This window comes from Falco rusticolus, chromosome W, assembly GCF_015220075.1.
Source record: "Falco rusticolus isolate bFalRus1 chromosome W, bFalRus1.pri, whole genome shotgun sequence".
Lineage (NCBI taxonomy): Eukaryota > Metazoa > Chordata > Aves > Falconiformes > Falconidae > Falco > Falco rusticolus.
Window position 1 is genome coordinate 20,024,017 of NC_051209.1, and position 10,968 is coordinate 20,034,984.

Consider the following 10,968-nt stretch of genomic DNA (forward strand, 5'->3'; position numbering starts at 1 on the left):
TGTTTAACTACCTCACCATTGTCATCAATTTTCACACAACAATTGGAAACATTTAATTTACCACAAACACCTCCTTCTTCGGCTAGCAGGTAATCGAGAACCATCCTGTGTTGATAAATTGCATTTCGCATTTGAGTTGCTTGGTCTGCCAGTAAGTCAAGAGCTTTAGCTGTTTGGTTAGTAATAATTTCCAAGACAGCCTGTAGCCGAATGATACGATTCAGATTGTAGATAGGTTCTTGAGCACCGCTAACGAGTTCATTGGGATTCCAAGTTGCAGGTCCATAATACTGTATGATACGTTGGGGTGTCCATTCATTTTCCCCAGGATTGGCTATTTCCACTTGTCATAGAAGTATCAATGGACTGTCGATGTCGATTTAGGTCATCATATACCTTAACTCCCAAATTATTTCCCTTTTGGTCTGGTAATAAAAAAAAGAAGGGGCGTATAAAGCCTATATAACATGTCCCACTCCAATTACTTGGTAATTTTTGATATGCATAATGACCACAAATCCAATAGTGACGTTTTAAAGCCCAAATTCCATTTGCAAATGGTCCTTTCCCTTTCTGTCTTAGGTTGGAATTACAAAGAGTCTCAAAATAGGTGGTGTTTTTCAAACCCAAAGGGTGTTTAATGTGACTGTTTGATTTTACTCCATTAATCCAAAGATTACATTTCCATGCTCCTATTCGACTGATATAGTTGCATTTAATGGTGACTGTTTGGCCAACTATACCATTTATGGCCAAGTTACAAAATTAGCTTCCCCCAATTTCACGATCCCTGTGAGATTGGTTCTAGACCAAAAGCTATCAAATTGGTTTTTATGTCCAGTTTCATTGACCCATGCCCACCTTGATTGTCGAGGGATGAGATTTTCATCATTGGTGTTATAATACAAACACCATAACATGTCACCTTCGACAGAATGGGAGGAGGAACGATCATAAGTTGAACAATTAATGGGTCGACACCCAGGGATGATACAGTGATCCCCATATTTAAATGTCCAATTACATATACTATGACCCACAAAAACTCCATTGCTATCATTACGATTAAGACAATACTCTCCTTTTCCCGGAAACTGGATTTTCCATGGTTCCATTTCTTCATTCAAATATAGCGAATTATTGCCAGTCGTGTATCACTTAGATCACTTACAAGCCATCTTGGGGATATCGGTTTTGACATCCATGGCCAGTCCCTGAATCCTAAAGGACTCCCACATACCCAACAGTTTGTCAAATTGGAAGCATTGGCCACCTGTTGGTCTAATGTTATAAATCCATTTTGCCACCTCTGTTCGAGGAGGGGGGTACAGGAGTTTCCCTTAGTATTAAGGGCGGTGATAACGATCAACCAAAACACTGTCTGCGATAGTATTTCACACATCCTATAAATATTAGCAAAGCAATCACCACAAAAATTAATTAAGCCTCTCTCTTCCCAAATTTTTCCAAAAGTATGTACCACCCCAAAGGCATACTTTGAATCTGTATAAATAGTTCAAATTTTATTTTCTAAGAGTTTTAATGCTCTTAACATAGCATATAACTCACACGCTTGTGCAGACCGAGCTTTACTTAATGGTCCTGATTCTTTTATCTTAAAAGTATACCCATCCACAATAGCATATCCTGATTTTCGTTGTGCTTCAACCACTCGTGAGGAGCCGTCCACAAAGAATTTTTCTCCTTCGTCTAATCCATCTTCTTCTAAGTCCTCCCTTATTTTAGTCTGCAAATTTATTAGTTGGAGGCAGTCATGTATCAAATCTTCTTTAGGTTCTCCGTATAAAAATTGGGCAGGATTCTGAATAGAAGTGGTTTCCATTTCTAGCCTAGGGGAGTTAATTAAAATTCCCTCATATTTTAGCAATCGACTATCTGTAAGCCACTTATCAGCCCGTTGTTGTAATACTCCTCGAATGTTATGGGGGGTGTATACTTTTAGTTCACCTCCTAAGGTGACTTTTCCAACTTCTTCTACCAATAATGCAGTGGCCACTATTCCTTGCAAGCAGGTGGGCCACCCGCGGCTTACAGGATCCAGTATTTTAGAATAATATCCTACAGGCTTTCTTTGTCCTGCCCATCCTTGGGTCAGAACCCCATAAGCTGTCCCGTTATCCACATTGATAAAAAGTTGAAAGGGTTTACGGATATTGGGTAAACTGAGGACAGGTGCTTCTACCAGATCTCTTTTTATATTTTCCCAACGATTCTCATCTTCAAGGGATCATTTTACCAACCCGTTTTTAGTTAATTTTTCATACAAGGATTTTACTTTACTGCTGTAATTTTCTATCCACTGTCGACAATACCCTAATAATCCCAATAACTGTCTTATCTGTCTTTTATTAGTGGGCACTGTTAGAGACAAAATTCCTTTTACTCTTTCGGGATCTAATTTCTTGTGTCCCTTTGTGAGCCAATGCCCCAAATATTTTACCTCTTCTTCAGTAAACTGTAATTTGGACTTAGAAACCTTTAATCCCTTGAGGCCTAAAAAGTTCAATAATTGATGCTCTCATTTCTGACTCCTTCTTGAGTTTTTCCAGCGATCAATAAATCATCCACGTATTGTATTAGAATTAGTCCCTGACTTAATTCATAAGATTACAGGAACTGTTCCAGAGCTTGTCCAAACAAGTTTGGAGACTCTGTGAATCCCTGGGGCAAAACGGTCCACCGTAATTGTTGTTTTCTATGGGTCTTGGGGTTCTCCCACTCGAAAGCAAAATAGTCCCTACATTTTTCTTCTAAGGGACAAGCCCAAAAAGCATCTTTTAGATCTATAACACTATACAATTTATAATCTGGACTTAACTGCTTAAGTATAATGTGTGGGTTAGCCACCACAGGGAACCGGGTAATGGTTCGTTCATTTACAGCTCTCAGATCTTGTACTAAATGATAAGATCCATCCGGCTTCTTTACGGGCAATATGGGAGTATTGTGGGGAGACATACAGGGTTCCAAAAGCCCTTGGGCCAAAAGTCCCTCAATTACTGGCTGCAACCCTTCTCTCCCCTCTCTAGAGATGGGATACTGTTTTATCCTAATTGGCTGGTCTGGGTCTTTTATGGAGACCGTGATCGGTTTGATATTTAATTTTCCCACCGACCCTGGGCTATACCAAGTTTCTGGATTAATTTTGGCTTCATCTTCTGCGGTTAATAAGCATAATCTTACTTTTAATTCCTCTTGATCTACTTCCAAATTGATTCCTAATTCCACCATCAGGTCTCATCCCAGAAGGTTATATTCAGCTTCTGGGGCCAATAAAAATGTTCCCACTCCATATTTATTTGGAGCTTCTATTGTTATGTTCCTTATCAGGGGCACTTTGAAAGGTTCCCCCTTTGCACCAATTACTTGGAGTTCTCTAATACCCTGAATTATCATATCCCAGAGATTGACCATATTATTTCAATGTACGGGGTCTTGATTGTTCCAATTTGGCCTTTGCAGGGGCCATTTTTCATCTCTGTCGGGACCTTGCTGATGCCTCTGTTCCCAATGTCTCATTCCTCGTTCTTCGTTTGCAAACAAGATCTTTAAAATAGACTCCATTTCGTCCCAAGTATAAATGTTAGGCCCGAGGAATTGATCAAAACGTTCGGCTACCCCTAATGGGTCCTCTAACAAGTGTCCCATTTCTTTCTTAAATTCCCTCACATCCCCGGAGCTGAGGGGTACAGATACAAATCCAACTCCGGGTTGTGGTTCCCCCATAGCAGTCTCCCTTAATGGATACAATAGATTTTCCTCCCTCCTTTCTCTAGTTTGACTTCTAGTCATTCTTCGATTGGGAGGGGCCTCTTCCTCAGATTTGGGGGGTGCTGTTGGAGGAAGATCATGCTCAGGACCTTGTGGTAGCAGAGGAGGGGGAATATAGGGTGGGGGAGACGCTGGAGGTTCGTCTACCTCCCGCCTTTTCTTTCTATCATTTTTCTTTTCTTTTAATGGGAACAAATTAGCAGTCTGAGCTGTGCCCAGGATCCATAAAAAGGCATACTCGCTCTCCTCTTTATTAAATGGTTGTTTGTTGTTAACATATATGTTTAATTGTTGACATATCCAATCCTCAACAGATCCATAAATTGGCCAATATAAATATTTTCTTATTTGTTTTCCTCCCCGTACTTCCATACAATAATGGACCATTTTCTCCTTGGACTTCCCCTTTCGAGAAGGGGAAGTACCCCAATATTGGATCATTAGGCCTAACGGGCTATCTTGGGGTATATCAGGGAGCCCACCCCGTACCTCCTGCGTGGAACCAGAAGCCTTACTCTTCTTCTGTCCCATCTTCCGAGAATGCCTTCTTTCACTCAAAATTCACTCACTTCCCTCCGTTCGTGGCCCACATCCTCGCAGACAATGGGAACCGCACTATTAGGAGGTCCACACTCGCTTCACCCAGTGGACTACTAAGCCCAGTGGACGTCTCACTCACTCGCACTCCGGGTAACCCAATCCCCGACCGAACGGAACCACAATATACTCACTCACTCCCGAGTCTTCATCCGGCTCTTCGTGCACAAAAATTACGGGTAACTGCAGTATCTCCTTTCTCTTTCTTTTTGCTTTCCTATCTCAGTTTGGAAAATCCAGGTGAGCTAAGTCAGAATCTCCTCCGGGACCATCCGAAGATGGGGCGCCCTCCCAGAGTTGAAGTCCGAGTCGGCTGTCTGAATCCGAGTCACGGCACCAAATTTGTTATAGTTAAATTGAAATAAACTGAGTCCAAATAAATTCACTAAATATTTATTAAGGCAGGAAAGCAAAAACAGCGCGCTGGGCGGCCGGGGAGTCGCAGCTCCACCTAAGGCTCGCGAATTCAAGCAAGCTGAGCAGCTCTTTTTATCTTCACCGAGGTCGCTTCTGACATCTTTGGTACGCCCCTCTGCTGCTTCTGTTATCGTGGTTTCTTGTCAAACAGGACGTTCCCATGTTTGGTGTAGCAAGATAACATTGTGGGCATGTCTCTTCTTGTTAAACAGGAAGTTCTCAAGACCACCACAATGGCTTCGTTCCTCTTGCTTATCTTGTTTGATCAGCAAATTACCCTTAGTTACTTATTACAATGGTTTAATCCCAGCCAGCAACTAAGGACCACGCAGGCACTCGCTCCACTCCTTCCTCCCCCGGTGGGATAAGGAGAATCGGAAAAAGGAAAACCCCATGTGTTATCCCAAATCTGGGTTCTTCAGCCAGTGTGCAAGAGCCAATCCACACACTGAGTTGAGATGGCGGAAGTTCTGGTGCCTTGAAGTCAACGGCAGAAGCCCCGCTGACTTTAGTTAGTTAGAATTTAGTTCCTGGTGATCAATCTGCCCTGTATAAAGCTGAGTCAGAGCTGAATTTTGCCCTTCAGCCAACATCTGGGACAGTTTTGAAGTCCCAGTGATCTACATCATGTTCACTCCTGACTGTTTATATTTTCAGTATGTCCACATTTGGAAGTGGATCTGGTGATTCTTTTGGTAATTTATAAGACCTCATGTTTTCTTAATTCTTCCAGATGGCCTCTGAAATCATCATGGAACATGATGAATTTGATGGCACCCGAGTTACCTTGGAGAAGTAGGACTGACAGGGAACAAGTCAGTCTGTGATGCAAAAGAAACAATGATTTTTGTAGGCATCCCAGTTCTCGGGCTGGGGGGAAAGAGCTCCAAGCTAAGCTACCAAATGCTGTCGCGGGGGGGCGCCGGGAGCAATAAGACTCAGTTTGAAAATATATACCACCAGGAAACAATGCTCTCCTGAGAAAACAGAGGAAAACATTTTCCTGAAAAGAAAGAAACATGATTCTTTCCTCTTGTCTGAACTAGAGTTCCTGTCGCAAATGGCCTTATTCTAGCTTTGTCTCCTGGTGTTTAATGGATTACAACAAGCAGGGGCTTGCTGTTCCCTCCTGCAGCAGCCTCTAAAGAGCATGGGGAGGCGACCTTGAAATGAGTTCAGAGAGTACTTGGCCTGTTAGTCAAATTCTTCAGCAATTCCACAGCTCATAATGAAATAAAAGTAAATATGTAGGTTTTGCTATAGCTAGCCTGTATTGTAATACTAAAAAATGACCTGAGATGAACTTTTTCCTTGGGAGTATCTCTTGTTCCATTTTGTTGTAATCTTTGTCTAATCCATTTATTTCTCTAGTCATTGGTTTCTCGTAATATTTCCCAAGGGTGAGTAGAATGTAATAGACTAAGTAAGTTATGAAAAAGACACCGATTAGCTGAGAAATGTGAGATGCCTTTGGAGGAAAAGAAGAAAAAAATTTAAAAGAGGCAAAGGAATACAGAAGGCAAAAAAGGCCATTTCTGTAGAAAGAGATACAGAGAGAGAAGAAAAAACCAAGAAACAGGTACTGAAGAAAACACAGGAAAGGAATTCTGCATTATTTCCTTAGGGCAGGGAAAAAAAAGTTTTAAAGTTAGATTGAAAATGAAAATTTAAGAATAACAACAGAGACTTTTTTTCACATTTCTGTAAATATTTTTTTTTTAAAAGAAAGTGAACTGACTGTCTTTTTAAGTAAATATGGTACATTTCAAACAGAGCACAAATTTATTCCCTGGAAATGCAGGGTCAGATCAGTGTCTGGAGATATTTTATTTTTGTACCAGGCTTCATGTGGCATAAAACTGTTTAACTGTCATAAATAACAATGTGTCGTGGTTTAACCCCGGCCAGCAACCAAGCACCACACAGTTGCTCGCTCACTGCCCCTCACCCAGAGGGATGGAGAGGAGAATCGGAAGAGAATGTAAAACTCAAGGGTTGAGATAAGAACAATTTAATAGGTAAAGCAAAAGCTGTGCACGCAAGCAAAGCAAAGCAAGGAATTCATTCACTACTTCCCATGGGCAGGCAGGTGTTCAGCCATCTCCAGGAAAGCCGGGCTCCATCACACATAACAGTTACTTGGGAAGTCAAACACCATAATGCCAGATGTCCCCCCCTTCCTCCTTCTTCCCCCAGTTTATATACTCAGCATGATGTCATATGGTATGGAATACCTCTTTGGCTAGTTTGGGTCAGCTGTCCTGGCTGTGTCCCCTCCCAATTTTCCCGTGCCCCTCCAGCCCTCTGGCTGGCAGGGCCCAAGGAACTGAAAAGTCCTTGACTTAGTATAAACATCACCCAGCAACAACTAAAAACATCAGTGTGCTATCAACATTGTTCTCACACCAATCCAAAACACAGCACTGTACTAGCTACTAAGAAGAAAATTAACTCTATCCCAGCTGAAACCAGGACATGAACTAATCACATAAGCTAACTGCTTCAGGTTATGATTAAAGTACATTAACATACATATTACTGCATATATGAACACATAGTCTTATGAGAAATAATTTTAAAATTGGTATTTATGGGTTAGATTGTATTGGTGATTCCCATTACTTAGATCTACTTTTCTGCACATTAACTAGAATTTACATTAAGTGTTATGATTCCTTTTCCATTAAGAACAGGAATTTAAAACAAGTCATAAGTAGACATGATTTCTGCAGTCTTTTTTTAATAGAAGTATCATGGTTTAACCCCAGCTGACAACTAAGCACCAGGCAGCTGCTCACTCACACCACACACATACCCCCAGTGGGATGGGCAGGAAAATTGGGAAAAAGGTAAAAATCATTAATTGATATAAGAACAATTTAATAATTGAAATAACATGAAATATAATAATAATAACAACAAAAACTGTAATGGAAAGGAGAGAGAGGGAAAGAGGAATAAAATCCAAAAGGAAAAAACCTGCTGCACAATACAGTTGCTCACCACCCACGGACCAATGCCCAGCCAGTCCCCAGCAGCGATCAGCAGCCCTGGCCAAATTTCCCCAGTTTATATACTGAGCATGACATTCTATGGTATGGACTATCCCTTTGGCTAGTTTGGGTCAGCTGTCCTGGCTGTGTCCCCTCCCAATTTCCAGTACCCCTCCAGCCCTCTCACTGGCAGAGCCTGAGAAACTATTAAGTCCTCCCTTAGTATAAGCATTACCTAGCAACAACTGAAAACATCTGCTATCAACATTGTTCTCACCACAAATCCACCAGCTACTAAGAAGAAAATTAACTCTATCCCAGCTGAAACCAGGACAAGAAGGTATTAAAAGTTTTCATATAAAGGGAATCAGATGGTTGCTGTCTTTAGAATTTACAAAAAAACTATGAATTAGTAGGAACTTTATTCAGAGATACATCTTAGTTCTCCAATATCCAGTTGTCTTCTTTTGGAAGTTGTATGAAAAGGTCAAGTGGAAAGACCTTCCTTCAATCACAGACATCCTTAAACTGTAATATAGAAATTAAATATGGGAAATCAGCAGTAAGGATTATAGTATAATTTACTAACAACTATGGGGGGTTTTGTGTTGTGGCTACCTATTACCATCCACTTGCACTGAAAGAAGAGTATTCATCTGTTTTATTTGTGCAAAAGCTGATAAGGAGGTTAAAAGTATTGAGAAATAATATAGCAGACTTAAAATTAGGTTTTGTTCTTGGGAGGTGACACAACATTAGAAAGCTGTTATATTTGATAGTTCTTCACTAGAAAGTAGTGCAGCACTAGGACAGGTTGCCCAGGGAAGCTGTGGATTTTCCATCTTTGGAGGATTTCAGGACTCAGCCAGAAAAAGTCACTTGGAGTGGGAAGACATACTAGGTGATTAGGCTCTACAGACATGTAGCTGCAACCTTTAGTTAATACCTCTTTCCATCTCTGAAAGGAAGAAGTGTTTGTGTTTCACAGCAACGCTGAAAAATAGTGAAGTTACACCAACTTGAATAGTCCTTCTATTCAGATCAGAAGCTTTAGGACTAAGAGAGAGAGCAAAACTATGATTTCTTTTTAATTCAGGTAAACCACGTTTTTACATTTGGGTGATATTCTCTTTGTAATGAATTCACAAATCAACAGCTGTCCTGGTTTCAACTGAGGTAATTTTCTTCTTAGTAGCTGGTGCAGTGCTGTGTTTTGGATTTGGTGTGGGAACAATGCTGATAACACACTAATGTTTTTAGTAGGGAGAGTTGGCCAGGGCTGCTGATCACTGCTCGGGGACTGGCTGGGCATCGGTCAGTGGGTGGTGAGCAATTGTATTGTGCATCACTTGTTTTCTTTTCTCCCTTCCCTTTGGATTTCATTCCTTTCCCCCTCTCCCTCATTTTCATTATAATTGTTGTTATTATTACTATTATTGTTTTTGTTGTTATTATTGTTTTTATTTTATTTTGTTTAAATTATTAAATTGTTCTTATCTCAACCGTGCAGTTTTACATTCCATTTCAATTCTCCTCCCCATCCCTCTGGGTAAGGGGAGAGTGAGCAAGCAGCTGTGTGGTGCTTGGTTGCCAGTTGGGGTTAAACCACGACAGTCCTTTTTGATGCCCAACGTGGCACAAAGGGTTGAGATAATGACAGGTCTGACTAGAGTGTGTTAGAACAAAATTGTTGTCGGTATTCATTGTAGTGGTTTCATAATCACTGACCAGAATGCTAATTTCTTTGCTCTTTGAGGAGACTGAGGCACGGACTCCTGAATTTGACCAGAAGACCCTTTATTAGTCTAAACCACATGCTTATATATCCTCGTTTGTTGTTCAAGCGCAATGTACTAAAATATCATCGGTTAATCAATACTTTGCACACACTTCTCTAGCTATATATAATTGGTTATGACGTACGGAATTAGACTCTATAACTCGAAAGTTGTCTTCTTCGGCCTCCTGGTGGTCATGGGGATGAAGACTCCTTGTCTTCCTCACGTCATGAATTCCTCGTCTGGTACTTCTGTACTTCCTTTTTCCTTGCTTCCTTGACCCCCACACAATGTTATCTTGCTTTACCACATTTGGTTAGTTGAGCACTTCCGGTTAGTCTTACACAATGTAGCAATATAGTTAGCCTTGCAGTTAGCCTTACATAGTTTATGTGGCAACCTCCTTCTCCATTGTCTTTTAACTGAAATTGATGAACAAACAGTTTACTATCTATCACAATCCCCCCTTTTTCTTTTCACCATTTTGTTCATCAAACCGCTTAAGTTCTTGTCGGCTTAAAATAAAGGTTTCTTCTGTTTCTGGTATTTCTAGGGATTCATACTTGGTTCTCATAAGCATTAAATGAGCTGTTTCCAATCTACCTTTTACAATTTCTATGATTTTGTTAAAAATGCAAGGGCCAAATGTTAATCCTAATACCAGGAGAATTATTGGTCCTGCTACAGTTGATAACAAGGTGGTGAGCCAGGGGGAATTGTTAAACCAGGTCTCATACCAGTTTTGTTGTGTCTCTCTCACTTTCTTTCTTTGTTCTGGTCCTTCCCTCAGCTTAGCCATTGAGTCCCTTACAATATCTGTTTTATTTGCATATACACAGCATTCTTCCTACAAAGCAACGCACAATCCTCCCTGTTGTAAAAATCAAATCTAAACCCCTTCGATTTTGCAGCACGACCTCTGACAATGACTGTACATCTTGTTCTAAGACTGTTATTGATTGTTCGATATGTGCTAAAACTGCATCTACTGCCACTCTTAAGGAGCTAAACTCCTGGTCTTGTTTTACTAAAGACGCTACCCCTGTACCAACACCTGCTCCTCCTAACAGCACCAGAGTAGCTACAGTCAAGGCTGTCAGTGGTTCCCTTTTTGTAAGGTGATGTTCCCTGATGTCTTGGAGGCTGTATGCATACTCTTCTGGATGATATATGATTTTGGGAATTATCAATACTTGTATGCAAAAATCAGTAGACTCATTAAACAGATTCAGGGAAATACAGGGGGTGAGCCCTTCTCTAGAACATATCCATTTGGTGTTTTTTGCTGGAACTAACCACTCCGCTGGGCTTTCCAACTGTTTTGCCTTAGTAATTATCCCACAGAAATGCCTTTTTTGTTTGGGAACTTCCCCAATGCATCTACCCTTTCC